Raw genomic sequence first — 20,890 nt, forward strand, 5'->3', positions numbered from 1 at the left:
ACCTTTCAGATCTGATAACTGGTTATTGTGGTCATGGTAATGGGAATGATAATTCTGCGATAACTCTATGGGAACTGGTACCACTTCCTCCTCTCCTTCTCACCATTTAAACTGAACCCAAATTGCTTCTCAAGGGTAGAGTCTTTTATTTTTTTATTATTATTTTTTTTATGTTATGTTAATCACCATACATTACATCATTAGTTTTTATGTAGTGTTCCATGATTCACTGTTTGCATATAACACCCAGTGATCCATTCAATAGGTGCCCTCCTTAATACCCATCACCAGGCCAACACATCCCCCCACCCCCTCCCCTCTAGAACCCTCAGTTTGTTTCTCAGAGTCCATAGTCTCTCATGGTTCGTCTCCCCCTCCAATTTCCCCCCTTTCATTTTTCCCCTCCTGCTATCCTCTTCTTCTTCTTCTTTTTTTTTTTTAACATATAATGTATTATTTGTTTCAGAGGTACAAGTCTGTGATTCAACAGTCTTACACAATTCACAGCGCTCACCACAGAAATACCCTCCCCAATGTCTATCACCCTGCCACCCCATTCCTCCCACCCCCCACCACTCCAGCAACCTTCAGTTTGTTTCCTGAGATTAAGAATTCCTCATATTAGTGAGGTCATATGATACATGTCTTTCTCTGATTGACTTATTTTGCTCAGCATAATACCCTCCAGTTCCATCCACGTCATTGCAAATGGCAAGATTTCATTCCTTTTGTTGGCTGCATAATATTCCATTGTGTATATATATATATACACCACATCTTCTTTATCCATTCATCTGTCAATGGACATCTTGGCTCTTTCCATAGTTTGGCTATTGTGGACATTGCTGCTATAAACATCAGGGTGCATGTACCCCTTCGGATCACTACATTCGTATCTTTGGGGTAAATACCCAGTAGTGCAATTGCTGGATCATATGGTAGCTCTATTTTCAACTTTTTGAGGAACCTCCATACCGTTTTCCAGAGTGGCTGCACCAGCTTGCATTCCCACCAACAGTGTAGGAGGGTTCCCCTTTCTCCGCATCCCCGCCAACATCTGTCGTTTCCTGACTTGTTCATTTTAGCCATTCTGACTGGTGTGAGGTGGTATCTCATTGAGGTTTTGATTTGGATTTCCCTGATGCCGAGCGATATTGAGCACTTTTTCATGTGTCTGTTGGCCATTTGGATGTCTTCTTTGGAAAAATGTCTGTTCATGTCTTCTGCCCATTTCTTGATTGGATTCTTTGTTCTTTGGGTGTTGAGTTTGATGAGTTCTTTATAGATTTTGGATACTAGCCCTTTATCTGATATGTCATTTGCAAATATCTTCTCCCATTCTGTCGGTTGTCTTTTGGTTTTGTTGACTGTTTCCTTTGCTTTGCAAAAGCTTTTTATCTTGAAGTCCCAATAGTTCATTTTTGCCCTTGCTTCCCTTGCCTTTGGCGATGTTTCTAGGAAGAAGTTGCTGTGGCTGAGGTCAAAGAGGTTGCTGCCTGTGTTCTCCTTTAGGATTTTGATGGACTCCTGTCTCACATTGAGGTCTTTCAACCATTTGGAGTCTATTTTTGTGTGTGGTGTAAGGAAATGGTCCAGTTTCATTCTTCTGCATGTGGCTATCCAATTTTCCCAACACCATTTGTTGAAGAGACTGTCTTTGTTCCATTGGACATTCTTCCCTGCTTTGTCAAAGATGAGTTGGCCATAGAGTTGAGGGTCCATTTCTGGGCTCTCTATTCTGTTCCATTGATCTATGTGCCTGTTTTTGTGCCAGTACCATACTGTCTTGATGATGACAGCTTTGTAATAGAGCTGGAAGTCCGGAATTGTGATGCCGCCAGCTTTGCTTTTCTTTTTCAACATTCCTCTGGCTATGGGGGGTCTTTTCTGGTTCCATACGAATTTTAGGATTATTTGTTCCATTTCTTTGAAAAAAGTGGATGGTATTTTGATGGGGATTGCATTAAATGTGTAGATTGCTCTAGGTAGCATTGACATCTTTGAAATAGTTGTTTTTCCAATCCATGAGCATGGAATGTTTTTCCATTTCTTTGTGTCTTCCTCAATTTCCTGAGTACTTTATAGTTTTCTGAGTACAGATTCTTTGCCTTTTTGGTTAGATTTATTCCTAAGTATCTTATGGTTTTGGGTGCAATTGTAAATGGGCTCGACTCCTTAATTTCTCTTTCTTCTGTTTTGTTGTTGGTGTATAGGAATGCCACCGATTTCTGTGCATTGATTTTATATCCTGCCACTTGACTGAATTACTGTATGAGTTCTAGCAGTTTTGGGGTGGCATCTTTTGGGTTTTCCACATAAGGTATCATATCATCTGCAAAGAGTGAGAATTTGACTTCTTCTTTGCTGATTTGGATGCATTTTATTTCTTTTTGTTGTCTGATTGCTGTGGCTAGTGCTTCTAATACTATCTTGTTATCGTTGTTGTTTTTAAGATTTTATTTATTTATTTGACAGAGAGAGAGATAGCAAGAGCAGGAACACAAGCAGGGTGAGTGGGAGAGGTGGAAGCAGGCTTCCTGCTGAGCGAGCCCGATGTGCGGCTCGATCCCAGGACCCTGAGATCATGACCTGAGCCAAAGGCAGACGCTTAACGACTGAGCCCCCCAGGCGCCCCCTAATACTATGTTGTATAGCAGTGGTGATAGTGGACATCCCTGTGGTGTTCCTGACCTTAGGGGGAAAGCTCTCAGTTTTTCCCCATTGAGAATGATATTCACTGTGGGTTTTTCATAGATGGCTTTTATGATATTGAGGTATGTACCCTCTACCCCTATACTCCGAAGAGTTTTGATCAAGAAAGGATACTGTACTTTGTCAAATGCTTCTGCATCTATTGAGAAGATCATATGGTTCTTGTTCTTTCTTTTATTAATGTATTGTATCACATTGATTGATTTGTGGATGTTGAACCAACAGTGCAGCCCAGGGATAAATCCCACTTGGTCGTGGTGTATAATCCTTTTAATGTACTGTTGGATCCTATTGGCTAGTATTTTGGTGAGAATTTTTGCATACATGTTCATCAAGGATATTGGTTTGTAATTCTCCCTTTTGATGGGGTCTTTGTCTGGTTTTGGGATCAAGGTAATGCTGGCCTCATAAAATGAGTTTGGAAGTTTTCCTTCCATTTCTATTTTTTGGAACAGTTTCAGAAGAATAGGTATTAATTCTTCTTGAAATGTTTGGTAGAATTCCCCTGGGAAGCCATCTGGCCCTGGGCTTTTGTTTGTTGGGAGATTTTTGATGACTGCTTCAATTTCCGTAGTCGTTATAGGTCTGTTAGTCTTGCTACAACTTGCCCACGGACCCAGGCAATTCTCCACCATCAGGCATTGTGCAGTGTCAGCCATTAGAGGGTGCCTGTGGTGCAAAATGTCCGTTGTTTACAGACCACTGGAGTCCTTGTCATGCAGCAATTTTTGTCAGTTTTCAGAGAGGAGACAGGTTGCTTTTGATGCTGTCAGGTGATGATCATTGGTAGATGACTCTATTGTATTATGTGGAAGAACTTCGCCTATTGCCTTAAGGTAAACCAATAAGCTTGGCTCCTTTCATTAAAATTGTCCCCTTTTGCTTATCAGAGACATTAACCCCAAACCACCCTCCAGCTTTTATTTATAAGGACTACTCTTGAAGGTTCCCTGCCATGGAGGGACGAGGCATGGAGGAGACATGGAAGGTGAAGGAGGATATAAAGGTATGTCCAATGAAAAAGAAACATATTCGATATTGATAACCAAGAAACTAAAATACAATCTAGTAGAACGAGAAACTAAATATGAAGGCATTGCCAAAGGACACCATCTCAAGGATGGAGTGAACTCAGATGTTAAATTAGAATTACATCCCAGTAGGATTCAGATGGAACCAGGCCATGGATTAGGGCGTGACATTTCTTGTCCTAGAGCTCATATAGAAATGTTCCATTTTGTTAATGTAAAGTAATGTAATTAGATGAATGTGACAATAAGGAAGTGATGTCCATTAGCAATAGTGGATCATTCCCTCTGCAGACGGTTCAAGAAAACTTCAGTACCAGATAGTCTGATGTATTTATAAGGGAGAGCCCATTAGCTTAAACACAGGTCTGAGAAAAATGGATTGGGAATAATGAATTCTCTTCTTCAAATTCTCATTGTAATGTATGCCAAAGACTAAAAGAAACAACAATTGGATTATCTGTTCCACAGTTCTGTTTCCTTAATGCAGATAACTGATATTTGTAAGTAATTTGGAAATGTTGCTTAAAAAAAGTAACAGCCAAGCAGAATTAAGAGCAGATAGATCAATAGATAAGCCATTAGGATGTCTATTCAAAATATCAATGTGGAATGTGTTTGTGACTCACTGTCCTTTTCACTGTTAGTTCATTTTTGTAGCCCCGTTTAGTGCAGCTGATGCGGAGGGTAAGAGGCTGAAAATAAAACCAAGGTCACGACTGCCACACACTCAGGATGCTAAGGTTGGTAAGACCTTGTGTTGCATTGTTGTAGCCTCTTTGCAAATCCTCTAGCCTACCCCATGCCTATCAGTGGCATCTCCACGCATACTCTTATTCCAGCAACTCCAGAATTGATTCCATCTTCAGTTCAACTTTTTCTTGTCCATAGGAGTCTTCCTCATACCTCACTATTGGAAGTGTATTCATTATTCCAGGCCCGGGGGACATACCACATTCTGTATAAAGGCTTCCCTGAGCTCCATAGTCTAAGAAATGGTTTTCATCCTCTGAAACTATGACATTCTGTGTGTCACTTGATGAAAGTTGTCTTATTTCACTTGTGGTCGCATCTTTTACCTTCTAGTAATTGGTTAAGTTCCTTGAGAGCGGGAATAGTTTCTCCTCTCTTGTATTCCCCACACTACCAACCATTTTTAGTGGAAATGAGAGGCTCCAAAAGGATTTATTGACTGAGTTATTGCATTAACTATTTTAACTAATTAATTGATAATAGTACACTAAGGAACAGAGCGAGCTTGGTCTGGTACTGCTCCTGAAAAACCAATTAAATAACATACTCATTTAATATGAATGAGTTTGTGTATAAGCACTGCTCTTGAAGGCTGCCTGCCATGGAGGGGTAAACTACGGAAGAGTCATCTCATGGAAAGTGAAGGAGAATATAAGGGTATGTCACATTAAAAGGAAACATAGTAAGTGTTGATAACCAGGAAACTAAAATGCAATCATAATAGATTTTATTTTCTCTCACTCTCTCTCTTCCCCTCCCCTCCTCTTTTTTCCCCTAAATTACAGTTGTTTTGTGTACTCTGGATTGGGAGGTAATGGATTACTATTTTGAATGCAGCCCACCAAGTCAGGAATAAATATGAAGACTTGCCATTCATACTTAGGCTTTAATTCATCCTCGGTACACGCAACACGCAAAGAGGTGCGTGAGAGGAGAGCTACCTTATGTTCTAGACTCCAGTGTCCTCTCTCTGGGGAGGAACAGAAGAAATTCTTTAGGAAAGGAGGGCAGTTTGTAAGGCAGAAGAATCTATAACTTCGAAATAACACAAGAGGGAGCCCTTTCCAACGCAGTCATAGGAACGTGCCCTCGGTTTGAGAAGCCCCGTTCCGGAACCCCTAATGAGGCAGCAACTGACACTTGTAATCATTTTTTGCCTTTTTAAAATTCAAAATCATACAAAATAAAAACAAATATTAAGATGAAATATACTGAGTTATCAAGTAGCATGTTGAGATGGTAGCTAGTAATAATATTCTACTGAAGTTTTGCTCTTTCATTATTATACTAGAAGCAACAACTGAATTAATTTTATTTTGCAGTAAATATTTATATTTCTTTGTATGTATATGTGTAGACTGTGCATGTGGCTTAGCATATCATGTGTTTTGTTCTGTGCCCTAAGATGTAAGTGAAAGTATCCTGGCCTAGGATTCAAGAGATTGAATTTAATCCCATTTTTCCCATTGCACGACTTTAGATAATTAACTATTTCTCCTTCCATTTTTCGGTCTGTAGGATCACAAGTTTGGATCTGATGGTTTCTAAGGTCGTCTCCAGGTTAAATAGTTTACTGGGTCTATGAAATATGATAGCTTTATTAAGTGTTTGATAAATATTTGGGATACGGATATTGAATGCATATAAGCCATAGATCTCTAACTTTTAGGTCTCTTACTAAAAAGAAACAGTATAAATTGAATATATGGGAAATGCAGTGTTTTAGAAACCAGGAGGAGGTACTTAAACTTTGAGGTCAAATTATTTTTGTGAATTTTCTACACAAGTGTATTACTCATATGGTCTTGAGGTGACTCAGTTTTGGTGACTAGGTTAGGTCTATAAATACATGAAGACATTACTCGATCTTTCTGATTAGTGTGTTGGTTTAACTGATCCAAAGAAATGGTTTTATTTGTTGAGGGTGGGGGCTGGTGGTTGTGATGGCTAGTTTTGTTTTGTTTCTTTTCTTAAGCAGTATTTTTTAAATGTCTGTATTTAGAGGAACAAATAGAACTTCACTAGATTGAAGATACTGTTTAAAGGGCTTAGGCTTACATAATAACTATCTTAATTAGGGGGTAGACAGCATTATTGCTATCATGTTGAGTTAAACTACTTTTATCCTGTCTTCAGCACATGGATGTAGACATCATTCTAGGTCTTGGTTTTCATTCTCTATATCATTTGTTTGTATGGGACATTCTTCCTTCTCCTCCCACCCTCCCCACTTGTCCTCTTTCTCTCTTGAGTTCTGGGAATCTCGCATTCCTCTATCAAGCCATAGGAATCTTTGCTAAGTACACTGGCCTGGCTAACCTATGAAGAAAATTGGAGATTGTGAAAGAACAGGAAAGGATTAGGGCTCCAGAAGTTATTTTCTGGGGAAAAGTAACAAAAACGCAGTGCCCTAGTGGTTTTGGGAAAAGAGATGCAAAAGAATAATCGGAGGTTATGATGAGTGCAAAGCACAGGTTATGTCCTATAAAGGGATAAGGTGCATATGGAAAATAATGTACAATATGCAGCCATAATGTAAAAGAGATCTGGAGCAAATGGATATTCTAAAGCTTAGGCATGAGCTTCCTTCCTTCCTTCATCCATTCTCTCAATGAATTGAGTATCTTCTATGTGTCAAGCCCTATGCTAGGCACTTGGCATCAAGGTCAAAGTAGATGTGTTCTATGGTTTCAAGACTACTGGAGTCTAGCCATAAAGGACACAGGTGAACAAATAAGAATGGAAAAAGTAAGTATATACCAAAGAGAGTGGTGCTCTGTGCAGGAGTAATGGTCCTGCTTGTCTAGAACAAGGGAGCTTCACAGAGGAAGAATCGGTGGGGTTAAGTACAGGACAACTGCCTGTTTCCCAGGAAGATTTAGGGAGGAAGGGCATTGCGAGAAGGAAAATTCTGCAACCGCACAGAGATGGCAATGGCACAGTGTGTTCAGGGAACTAAAAGTTGTTTGGTATTGCTGGAGACCAAAGTTCAAGGGAGGTGGTAGAGGAAGGTAAAGCTGCTAAATGGGGTATGGGTCAGACCATGAGAAGGCTCATGAGCCGTGTTAAAAATGCCTGCTGGTTGATGTTAAAAGTGATGCACTGTAGGTGAGGATAAGGACAGTTAGGTGACTATTTTAGAGAGATCACTGTAGATGTTGTGAAAGATTGATTTAAGTGGTATAAGAAGCTAGGCAAGAATTGATGAGGATTGGTTGAGAATAAGGTTTATATCAGAGCAAGCTTCATCCTGCCTACCTTTTCTGACTTGGTTTTACACAAGTACACTACTCTTCACAGTGCCCTATGCTCACACTTGGAGTTTGAGAGTGTTTCACGGTTTTAAAAGCCCTTCCTCTCACCTCATCTCATCCTCTGCTCTGATAGATATGGCAAAATGGCATCATTAGCCTCGTTTTACATATGGGGAAACTATTAGAGTCCATAGTGAGGTTGGGTTTAGAGCTTGTACTCCTGTGTCCTATGTCCTTCCCTTCCTTTCCCTTCCCTTCCCTCTTTCTCTTTTCCTTCCTTCCTTTTTTCCTTCCTTTTTTTTCTTTCTCGCTCTCTCTTCTTCAGTTCTTTAATTACAGGAAGCCTCTTTCCGAAATTGTTAAAGAAGGGCATTATGTAGCAATGGAGCTGTGCCCCAAATGCAGTCAATATAGTTACTAAACCAAGCAATAATTAATGTAATATATTTTACTGGATGAAAATTTCAGTGGCCAAACACAATGCTGCCGTTACACATTCATTACACATTCAGTTGCCAATACACAAATATATATGTATACACAAATGTATAAATCCAAATACATATATGCCAAGTTGCGTATAGGTTGTGTGTTTCTTATACAGATGAACTTAGGTATAGATGGTCAAATTTGTTCTTGATTTGCTATGTACATGGGTTAGGAAAAAACTGTAAAATAAGTTCAGAGGCACTTGGTCTCTTAGAGGCTTTTCGTAGGTACCTTGCAAATGAGAATCATTGAACAAGGCCTGTAATGCCAACCATGTGTTTCTCTGTGGTTGGCTTACAAGGAGTCTAACCAGCAATCCTATTACCCAGAGAGAATAAATTTCTTTATTTAAAGACTAGATTTCTCTATGAGGCTCCTTTTTAGCATTTTTTTTTCCTTAAAATGTCTGCCCAGTAAGAAATGCCTTTGCTTGTGTTAGCAACTGGCTCCAATTATGAGGGTTTTTTCTCTCTTGTTGATGGCTATAAAGAGGCAGGTTGTGGAACCGGGGATAATTTTCACAGCTAAAAATAACTTAATCTCTCTTACCAGGTCTTCAGGCACAAAACAAGGAGATTTTCTTCATGTAGCACTCATCCAACGAGTTCACTTTTTACTTATCTGAAGTCATGCCCCTTGAAGGGCAATGAGTCATAAGGATTCTGGTGCTGAGTGTTAGCAAAAGCTGTAACCATACATGTCAAGGAATAAAGTTCTCCGGAAAAACAAATAAGCCCCTTAAGAGTTTCCCAGATGTCTCAACAGTACCACGCAGGAACTGGCACAGATGTCTTTACCCTTCTGTTTGGCTAGGCTGTTGAGCCCTAGATAATGTATATTGGAATTATCTCAGGAGTGTTGCAGAGAGAAGCAAGGATTCTTCTGGGCAGCAAGGCATGCTGAGGAGACAGATCTCGCATCCTCTCTTCATTATAATTGCAGTCAGCTCAAAAATAGTTTATTTATCTGATGGAGGTAGACCCAGCTTAGAGACAAATGCTGTGCAGCCTTTAAAATTGTGGAAGGCATGGTTCCTCTAGTAATGAAAACAAGTAGGTGAAGCACAGCTGCGAAGCACAAGGACACAGATTTAAGGGAGAGGTGGTTCTTTCCCTGGCTCTTGTTCTCTGGTGTGTGCTTTAGCACCCCATGCTGTTAGGACCAGTTTTACACCAGGATCAAAATTAATGGCGCAGTTCACTTGGGCTCAGTTCTAGGGCACTCACCTGGGAAACTGTAAGGAGCAGAACTGTAAATCTTATAATCAAATATTGAATTATCTCTAATTGACTTACTTAGGGAATTGAGAGCCCTGAGTTCTGCAATCAAATGTGTAAAGATTTATTATGAAAGGGCATTTTTTAGAGCGCGAGGAACAAAGCTTTTAGTTTCTCCGTGGAAAAACGCCCCTGAACAGCAGGGTTTTTGGAAGCTAAACCTAATTTGGCGAGTAGGGGTAGATTGGCCTCTTGGTGCCAGGCGCCGTGCGCACTGCGGCAAAATCATCCGCAACACGTACTGCCCAACGCTCTCCTGCCACCTGTCGGAGATGAAATGCAGACATACCTCTTGCCCTCATAAGTAGAAACAAAATGAAGTTGGTCAGACCACCATAGCATTTGTTTGCCCTTTTACTCTTCCCATATTCACAGAGCCTAGAAGTGATCCCAGCGAGTACTTTCTCCCTGTCCATGGTTTACAGTCTTCCAATCTAGTGGACAATGCTGACAGTTCTCTTTGTTTCCTTGCGTTTCTTTAAAGGTGCCAAATTATAGAGAACATCGAATTGAATTTTGCAAAAGATCAATAATTATAGAATCTGAAGCATTCCATGTGTCCTCCTCTGCAAATTTTATTATTCTAACATCTTGAATTAAAATGTGAGACCATATAAAATATTTATCAATAGGAAATTTACCTCGGATATTGCTTAGATTTGTAGAAGTGACAGATTATGTAAATACACAAGCGAGCAGTCAAATGCTCAGTCATAAACAGGGGAGTCTCAGTTTACGCGATATAAGCATTCAATAGTTGCTATGCGTCTCACGTTTGTAAAATAAAACTGAAGTTATATATGGATGAAGGTGGCACGGTTGTGTTTCTGAATCACCAGCAGGACTTTCTTGTTGCTGCCCACTATCACTCCCAGGTGTTCCAGAATCTTCAAGGGGAGGGGATGGATAAGAGGATGTGCTGAGGGAAGCCACACCTGTGATTCAGATATGAACACCTCCACCCCACCCCACTAACCCCAAACACACACATTTTGGCCACCATTAATTTAAAGCAGTGGTTCTCAGTCAGGGGTGATTTTGTCTCCCGGGGAGCATTTGACAATGTCTGAGACATTTTTGATTGTCCAGCCATGGGGAAAGGGTGGGAGCTCCACTGTCATTTAGTGGATAGAGGTCAGGAATGCAGCTAAACAGATGCTCGGGACAAACTTCCACAACAAAGAATTATCTAGCCAGAATGTCCATGGTTCTGAGGTTGGGAAGGTCAATTTAAAGTAACTTTAGATGAAAGGTTGGCACGCTACAGCCTATGGGCTTATGCTGGCCCTCTACCTGTTTTTTTAAAAAGGTTTTTAGAATTAGAACACAGCCATACTAATTCATTTATTATTGTCTATAGCTGCTTTCATAGCACAGTGATGCAGTTGAGTAGTTGTGGCAAAGATTGTGTGACCTACAAAACCTAAAGTATTTATTATTCATCCCGTTGCAAAAGAGCAAAACAACATTTTGCAATATTAATCATTTTAATTTTATTTTTTTTCAGGTAGATTTAGGTAATAATTATGTGATCACAAAAACAATAATAACATTCATTGAGGGCCCAGATGCAGGATTAGATTGAAGTTCTGCAGGACCTGAACTCTATAAAATTTAGACGACCTCTTTTTTAAAAAATTAGCATAAATTATGTATTTATTAACAAGAAGAAAATAAATCTCAACAAATTATTGTAGACTTACAAATTCAAGTCCTTTTCTTTTAATACATATTTAATCAATTTTCCAGATTTGCTTGCATAAAAAAAGCTTCCTGATTGTATTATTTCTCTCCCAAAACATCTATATCTCATCCATCTACTGCTCCCCCGCAGGGGCTAGGGCCACCCAGGGGCTCCCAGCCCCTATTAGCTTCTCTGGTATCTTCAGCCCTGTACAAATGTCCCCAGCACGATGTTTTTGTTCAATAATCAAGATCAATGAGCATCAGAAGAGCTGGGCTTTAATTCTGGCTTTGCCGTTCATTAACTATGTGACCTTGGGCAACTTAAGTGTGACCTTGGGCAAGTGAATTCATCCCTCTGGGTCTCATTTCCTTAAGTGCTTATAATGTAAATTGTCCCTTTAAGTGACTAGTCTCTGTAAGCTATTGCTCAATTTTCTTTGATTTTAAAAATTTGGATGCTCTTGGATTTGTCTTAGAAAGTTTTTATTATCTGTTATGCTGCCACTTTCTCCCTAGTTAAAAGAAAATTGGTGTCTTAAGACCAATATTCTTATTCAGTTCCAGCTCTATTCCAGTCCTAGACATTTAAATAGTTCTGAATTGTCTGTCTATGAATCATTACTATTCCTTAGGGTTCCTCTCTTACAATTTGTTCAACCCAGCCTGCTTCATCGAAATGTGTTTTCTACTTTGTTGCTTATTTTTCATGCTTAGAAATATTTTTGAAGGACTCCATATAGAAGGTACAAGTAATTCAGCTGTAAGAAGCCAAGAGAAATACCTTTTCTTTCTGAAGATTTTTTTGAACATTCTAGTGGCTATAAATCTTGCCTATATTTTACAAATTATCAGCAAATTATTAACTCTATTGTTCACGTTTCAAACATGAATAGTCTTCTCAACTGGATTTCTTCACCCAAAATAGTTCACTAGGTGCACTTTAAATCAGGATGTAATTTTAGTTTCTGTGTTCAGCTCAAGAACTAAAGAATTGCCACTTTGAGCTCACCAAGGATTCATCCTGCCTTGTACTACCTCTGACATGGCACCAAGGAACTTGGGACTGGGGGAAGATATGGAATTGATGGTGGATGGGAAGGTAGGAAAAGGTGGGGACAAGGATAATAACCATCATTACCATCAACTGCCATGTTCATGATGTGTCTAGATTTTAGATTTCATTAAACAAGATGAACTTATCATTCTTGTCACCTCTTCCCACCTTATATCATGAGGTTTTAGCATAATCATGATAAGTATGACTGGAAAGTACCTTAGAAATAGTTGTTTATGTGGGTAAACTAAAGTGCAGATAATTTTAGTAACAGCTGATTATAAATGGAACTAAATCTTAGAAACAAGATTCCGAAATTCAAGTTGAAAACTCTTGTTTAAAAAATAATTTATTTTCGGGGCGCCTGGTGGCTCAGTTGTTAAGCGTCTTCCTTCGTCTTAGGTCATGATCCCAGGGTCCTTGGATTGAGCCACGCATCGGGCTCCCTGCTCAGCCAGGAGCCTTCTTCTCCCTCTCCCACTCCCCCTGCTTGTGTTCCCTCTCTAGCTGTCTCTCTCTCTCTCTGTCAAATAAATAAATAAAAATCTTAAAAAAAAATAGTTTATTTTCAAAATCAAAAACACAAGAAATAAGAAGTGTTGGTGAAGATATGAAGAAAAAGGAACACTTGTGCACTGTTGGTAGTAATGTAAATTGGTGCAGGCACTGTGGAAAACAGTTCCACAAAAAATTAAAAATATAAATACTATATGACCCAGTCATTCCATTCCTGGGTATTTACCCAAAGAAAATGAAAACACTAATTTGAAAAGATATATGCACCCCTATTTATTGAAACATTATTTATAATGTTGATATGGAAGCAATCCAAGTACATATCCATAGATGAATGGATAATGGATATATATATAGTGGAATATTACTCAGCCTTAAAAAAGAATGAGGTCTTGCCATTTGCAACAACAACACCTAGAGGATATGGTGCTGAGTGAAATAAGCCAGTCAGAAAAAGACAAATAACATATGATTTCACTCATTTGTGGATTTTAACAAGACAAAGAAAAAAAGAGACAAACAAAAAAATAGAAATCTCTTAAGTACAGAGAACAAACAGGTGGTTGCCAGAGGGGAGGTAGGTAGGGGGATGGGTGAAATAAAGGGGATTAAGAGTACAATTATCATGATGATCACTGAGTAATGTACAAAATTACTGAATCATTATATTGCACACCTAAAACTAATGAAACACTGTAGGTTAATTGTACTTGAATAAAAAATAATTAATTTTCACTTTTAATCAAAGTAATCTAAACACATGTAGTTGACTCTTGAACAACACAGGAGTAAGGGGTACCAAACCCCTTTGCAGTTGAAAATCTTTGTTATTACTTTTGACTCCCCAAAACTTAACTACTAGTAGCCTACTGTTGACTGATAACCTTACTGATAACATACACAGTTCATTAACACATATTTTGTATATTACATGTGTTATATATTGGATTCTTGCATAAACTAGAGAAATGAAAATGTTATTAAGAAAATTAAGAAAATCATAAGAAATAGAAATATGTTTACTGTACTGTACTGTAAAAAATCCCACACAGTTCAAACCTGTGTGTTCATGGGACAATTGTGTATACTTTGACACCTTTCCTGGATGGAACTGCCTTTCTAGCATCAGCACTCGATTGACGGCTTGGACGAGGTGTCGAATTCTGGGTTGAACATTATCTCCTAAATGTTTAGGTTGCTGTTGCTGTTTCCTAGCTTCTGAGTAGTTCACTATTCTTCTGATTGATGGTATTTGTTTTTAATCTATTTTTATTGTTCTGAAATCTTGTAAGATATCTATGCTCAGTAACTTCTCATAATAATGTGAAAACTTTTTGTTTGCTGTTTTAATACACTGTGTTTGACACTTGGTGAATCATTTAAATTTATTTATGCATTTATTTATTTATTTTTTAGAGAAGGAGAGAGAGAGCAGAGAGTGGGGTAGAGGGAGAGGGAGCAAGAATCTTAAGCAGGCTCCATGCCCAGCGCAGAGCCCAATGCAGGGCTAGATCCTACAACCCTGGGATCATGACCTGAGCCAAAACCAAGAGTCGGACACTTAACCAACTGAGCCACCCAGGCGCCTGGAATCATTTAAATTTAGAAAGTCATGTTCTTCAGTTCTAGAAAATGTTCTTGAATTATCCCTTTCATAAATTTCCTCCCATCTGTTTTCTCCATCCCCTTCATGAGAACTTTTTTAGTCAGATAATGGCAATCCTGGATTGATTTTCTATTTTTTCCTGTCATGTTTTTTACTGCATCTTTTAGTCTAATTTCTGAGAAAATTTCCTAGACTTTATGTTTTAATTCTACCATGAGATTCTCTCATTTTTACAATCAGGTATTCTATTTTTCAAAAACTCTTAACTATTATCCGATAATTTGCTTTATACTTAGCATCCTGTTCTTATTGCATAGCACTAGGAGTATACAAGTAGGGGTTCACTGACATTTTATTTATTTATTTTTAAAAGATTTTATTTATTTATTTGACAGAGAGAGGCACAGCAAGAGAGGGAATACAAGCAGGGGGAGTGGGAGAAGGAGAAGCAGGCTTCCCGCCAAGCAGGGAGCCCGATGCACCTGGAATCATGACCTGAGCCGAAGGCAGACGCCTAAGGACTGAGCCACCCAGGTGCCCCAGGTTCACTGACATTTTAATCAAACCTATATATTCACTATGCTTCATATCATGGTGATGACAGTCCTGTATCCAATCCTCAACCATATACAGGCATACCTCATTTTATTGCACTTTGCTGTATTGTGCTTCACAGGTGTTGCATTTATTTTTCCAAATGAGAGGTTTGTGGCAACCCTGCATCAAGCATGTCAAACTGGCCACCATTTTTCCCAACAGAATTTGCTCACTTTGGGCCTCTGCGTCACATTTTGGTAACTCTTGCAATGTTTCAAACTCTTTCATTGGTATTATATTTGTTATGGTGATCTGTGACCAGTGATTATGACTCCCTGAAAGCTCAGATGATGGTTAGCATTTGTAGTATGTACATTTTTTCTTAGTCAACAGACTACAGTGCGGTGTAAATGTAACTTTTATATGCACAGGGGAATAAAAAATTAATTTGATTAGCCTTATTGCAATATTTGCTTTATTGTGGTGGTCCGGAACCAAACCTGCAATATCTCTGAGGTGTGCCTGTACATTCAAGGGCAATAAGGCAGTAAGAGATAAAGTTCCAGGAATAAAATACATTAAAAAATCAATTTATAGAGGCAGATCTGTCAGGATGACAAGAGAATTGAGATATGTTAGCTAGGGCAGTCTTTCTCAGTATCAGGATTCTTAGAAATATTAAGTTTGATAAGCATGGAATGTTTGAACAAATGAGTTGGGTGGCATGAGATAATAATAATTTTATTTACTCATGAAAATATTAAAATATGTCCTAATTTCCTATTTCTGTACTTTTCCTAGCCATATTGACCTACTTTCCTGCTCTGCCGTCATGCTTGAAAACAGCTACATTGGTGGAACAGAATAGTGGGCTTTAGAATGACCTGGCAAACTAGTTTAAAAAAAAAAAAAAATATATATATATATATATATATATCTCTATCTCAAGGCCAAACCCCAGACTTGATCACATTCTTTAGTTACTGATACCAGTATCTGTTTCAAGCACCTCCCTGTGATTCCATTTACATATACCTGAAAATCCCTGAAATGAATGCTCAGACTGATCTCCACCGAATGTGTGTGTCAGATACAAGACTTTACCTCAAAGCCAGGTCCCTTGGGAGTCATTGCTTTTTGTGGGGGTTTTTTGTGTTTTTTTTTTTTTTTTCTTTAGAGCTCTGGACCTACTTAACTCCAAGCTACCAATCACACTGACTTTATCGTCAGATAGAGATGGATTTTCACTCCATTCCTGTTGAGATGTATGATCTTGACTAAATTATTTAACCTCTGGGAACCTGAGAAATGTATGAAGGGAACAATAAGCACCAATATGTTACAAAATATGCCTATTATGTGGTAGAGTCTCAAAAAAATGTCTGGTGTCTTCCCTCTTTTGATAGCATTTTGAATGACTGCTTCCTGATGAGGTAGGAGACCGTAAACCTACTTGGACATAGTAAGTCCCATCCAGGGGGTGTGGATCTTCCTTAGATTCAGTCCCAGACAGTGGCACTTCCTGATCTGAGTGCTTATCCTTTTCCTGACTTTGTGACTTCCTGACCTTGTGCATCTTGAGAGGCAGCCTCTGTAGAAAGGAAATAGTGCTGGGATGTGGAGATCGCCATGTCATTCTCACTCCTAACTGCATAACCTGGGAGGTTTCACAGAGCCAATTCTGGACCTCGTCATATAAAAATTTCCTTCTGAAAAGAGTTTACTCTCTCTTAGTACATTTTCTTCCTGTTACTTGTCATCTATATAACATGATTGTTAGAAATATACATTATGAGATAATTGGCTTCATGTCTGCTTCTGAACTCTGAGCTCCATGTCCATTTAGCCCACCACCATAATGCCAGCACACTTTGTACAGTGCTCACCACCTAGCAGACTCTCAGAACACACGTGTTGAGTGAATGAATGACTAAATGAATAACACAGAGATAAAACCCCTGCCTTTTCTGCTTAATATGGTAATTATACTGATCAAATAATGTATATGCAAAAGACTTGTAAGCTATAGTAATACAAGTGTAAAATACCTTAATTTTGTTAACCTCTACCTCTACGCAATGCATTCACAAAAAGGATTAGGCCTATAGCAGCGCTAATCAGAGCATGCTCCAAAAGTCAATAAGCAACAGCAGTATCTGGGAACTTGTTAAAAATGCACATTTACAGACTTTATTTAAGACCTACTAAATCAGAACCCCTGAACATAGAGCCCAGGAATCTGCATTTTAACAAGCCTTGTAGGAGGTGATTCAGACACACGCTAAAGTTTAAGTATTACTACCCTGGTAGTGTACAGTAGTACTTCTTTTTTTTAAATTTTATTTATTTGTTAGATCGAGAGAGAGAGAGTGCACAAGCAGGGGGAGTAGCAGAAGGAGAGGGAGAAGCAGGCTTCCCACCGAGCAGGGAGCCCAACGTGGGGCTCCATCCCAGGACCCTGGGATCATGACCTGAGCCGAAGGCAGAAGCTTAACTGACTGAGCCACCCAGATGTCCCTGTACACTAGTATTTCTTACAAGAGTTTTTAGAATTGCATGAAGTAAGCTTAGGATTTATCTCTAAAACTATCCTTTTACTTACCTAAACAATTCCTCTGGATCTCAGCTTCCTCCAATCATTTAGCTCTCAGAAAGGCCAAATCTTCAGAAAGACACTCACTCTTAGCATTAGTACCTTGTTTATTAGCTTCATAGATCCTAATTTATAGTTGCTTCATTATTTTTGGTCTATTTATTTGTTTTTTGTTGGTCTCTCCCGAAAGGTAAGTGGTCCACAAGAGAGGATGGACTTTGTCTTAACCAACAATTGTATCTATCCCCAGTTTTCACACAGTGTTTTGGTGCATAATAGAGTTCAGTAAATACTTCATTGAACAGATAGCTTTAAGAATGTATTTATTGGCAAAGAGTGTTTGTGTATTAAAGAAGTATAGGATTCATATTGAGGATCATGGTTTAGGTCATATTAAAATTTGTGCTTGCTTCCATTTTCCTGAGAATCAATATAGTTTTGATGGATCCTTAAATTCTCCACATTTTCCTTTCTAAAAGAAGTTGAGATTTCATCCAGTGGAATGATACCCATGCCCATCTGCCAATGTCATTCAGTCATTTTTGTAGAAATTTGGAGGTCTCTCAATATAATGTTTCCAATGCAGTCAACTCTTGGTTATCTGTGGGTAAATTACTTTTCATAAATCTTGCTTTAAGTCCTTGATAACATTGTATGGATTTACTCTGTACTCCCTCAGTCAGTCCAAGCAGAATTCATCCTAGTAGGGTGTCATTTTAAACAAATAATCACCTCTCTTAAAAAAAGAAATATGTGCATAATAAATAGAGCAAGTTTCTTCAGACTGGGATGAGAAGAGAGGCTGCCTTCCAACACTTTCTTTACTGGTAATGAGGGAGGATTCCGAGCATTTGGGCCAACCAGAACACTATTTTTCTCGTTTTTCTGATTTATTTCTTTCTCCAGTGCACGATGATTATATAAATACAATTAGGCTCCAAATAGTCAATAAATCTACCCTCCACTTGGATTAGTTTTTCAAAAATATTCACAACTGTAAATTACAGATACCATGACTCTATTCCATTATTCCGGGAAGTCAAAGGAAGACACTTTATATAAAACTGCATTTGGAATATTACCAAAACAAGGAGCTTTATCTTGTATTTAAGAACAGTCCAGAGGGGGGGCGGAGCAAGATGGCGGAGGAGAAGGAGACCTGGATTTCGTCTCCTCTCAGGAATTCAGCTGGATAGGGATCAAACCAATCTGAACACCTACAAACTCAACAGGAGATCGAAGAAAAGAAGAGCAACAACTCTCTCATCAGAAAAGCGACCACTTTCTGGAAGGTAGGACGTGCGGAGAAGTGAATCCGAGGCGATATTCGGGAGGATAAACGGCGGGGGAGGGGCCTCCATCGGCCACTTCTGGCAAGTGATAGAGCCGCGGAGCACAAAATCGGAACTTTTAAAAGTCTGCTCCGCTGAGGGACGTCACTCGGGTGGCTAAGCAGGGGGTGGAACCCTCCGGGACAGTGTGGTCTCAGGACCCTCGGGGTCACAGAAAGACCGGGGGGTGCCTGAGTGTGGCAGAGCTGCCAGGTATCGGAGCAGGGAAGCCGGCTGCAGAGGCGGAGCCCAGGCGCGGGCTCTCAGCTCGGGGTGGCCATAAACCGTGATCCGCGGCCCAGTCGGGCCCCTGCTCCTCCAGCAGGGACCCAACAAGCGGCAGATCCGGGGAGACTCACCTTCCTCCCCCGGGAGGAGCCGCATGGGAGCGCACCGCAGGGATCTGCTGGGTTTGGAGACTCCACCCGGGGTCAGGTGCCAGAGATAGAAATGCTGGGTCACAGGCCGGGTGAGCACGGAGTGCGGCCAGAGACCGGGGAGACGGGAGTGACTGACGGCTTTTCTCTGGGGGCTCACTGAGGAGCGGGGCCCGAGTTCTCGGCTCCTCCGGGGCGAAGATTGGGAGGCCGCCATTTTCACTCTCCGCCTCCAAAGCTGGACGGAAAGCTCGCAGGGAACAAAAGCCCCGGAGAGCAAACCCGAGCAGATTACTTAGCTGGGAGGGGGCGAGGGTGGGGCAATTCTGCCTCCGGCAGAGACATTTGGAAACCACGGCAACAGGCCCCTCCCCAGAAGATCAGAGAGAACAGCCAGCCAAGACCAAGTTTACCGATCAATGAGAACGGCAGAACTCCAGCGCTAGGGGACTACTGCACATAGAATTCACGGCTTTTTTACCATGATTCTTTAGTCTTTTAAAGTTAATTTTTTTTAACTGTCTTTTTGTCTTTTTATTTCTTTTTGAATTTTTCTTTTTCCCTTTTTCAACCAACATCTTATCAATCCCTTTTAAAAAAAAAAAATTATTTTTCATTTTTAGAGTCATATTCTATCCCTTCATAGTATTTACCCATATTTTTGGGTTATATATATAAGTTGTTCTCTCTTTAAAATTTTGAGATAGTTTCTTCTAACAGATTAAAATATACCCTAAATCTCTAGTATATGGTGTTTTCTATTCCCCTGCCTGATCACATCCTCTCCCTTTTTTTTTCTCTTTTTTTTTTCTTTTTTTAAATCCTCTTCTTTCTTTTTTCAAACAACTTCTTATCAATTCCTTTTATAAATTTTTTTATAATTTCTTTTTTTATAGTCATATTCCATCCCTTCATCATATCAACCCTTATTTTTGTACATATATAAGTTTTTCTTTCTTTAAAATTTTGGGAGGCACTTTCTTCTAAAAGACCAAAATACACCCCAAATCTAGTGTGTGGCACTGATCTATATACCATATAGATCATATTTGATCACATTCTGGTTTTTGTTGTTGTTGTTGTTTTGTTTTGTTTGTTTTTGTTTTTATCTTTATCTTTTTCTTTTTCTTTTTTTTTCTTTTTCTTTTTCCTCTCTTTCCCTTTCTTATCCCACTGCTTCAGGTCTTTTCTGATTTGTTTAGAGTATATTTTCTGGGGACGTGGTTACTCTGCTAGCATTTTGTTCTCTCATTAATCTATTCTCCTCTGCACAAAATGACAAGACGGAAAAAATCACCTCAACAAAAAGAACAAGAGGTAGTACCGACTGCCAGGGACCTACTCAATACGGACATTAGTACGATGTCAGATCTAGAGTTCAGAATCATCACTTTAAAGATACTAGCTGGGCTTGAAAAAAATATGGAAGTTATTAGAGAAACCCTTTCTGGAGAAGTAAAAGAGCTAAAATCCAACCAAGTAGAAATCAAAAAGGCTATTAATGAGGTGCAATCAAAAATGGGGGTGCTAAGTGCTAGAATAAACGAGGCAGAAGAGAGAATCAGTAATATAGAAGATGAAATGATGGAAAATAAAGAAGCTGAGAAAAAGAGATAAACAACTACTGGATCACGAGGGCAGAATTCGAGAGATAAGCGATACCATAAGACGAAACAA

The sequence above is a fragment of the Mirounga leonina genome, unplaced genomic scaffold (assembly GCF_011800145.1).
Source record: "Mirounga leonina isolate KUSES-001 unplaced genomic scaffold, KU_Mleo_1.0 Mir_128, whole genome shotgun sequence".
Lineage (NCBI taxonomy): Eukaryota > Metazoa > Chordata > Mammalia > Carnivora > Phocidae > Mirounga > Mirounga leonina.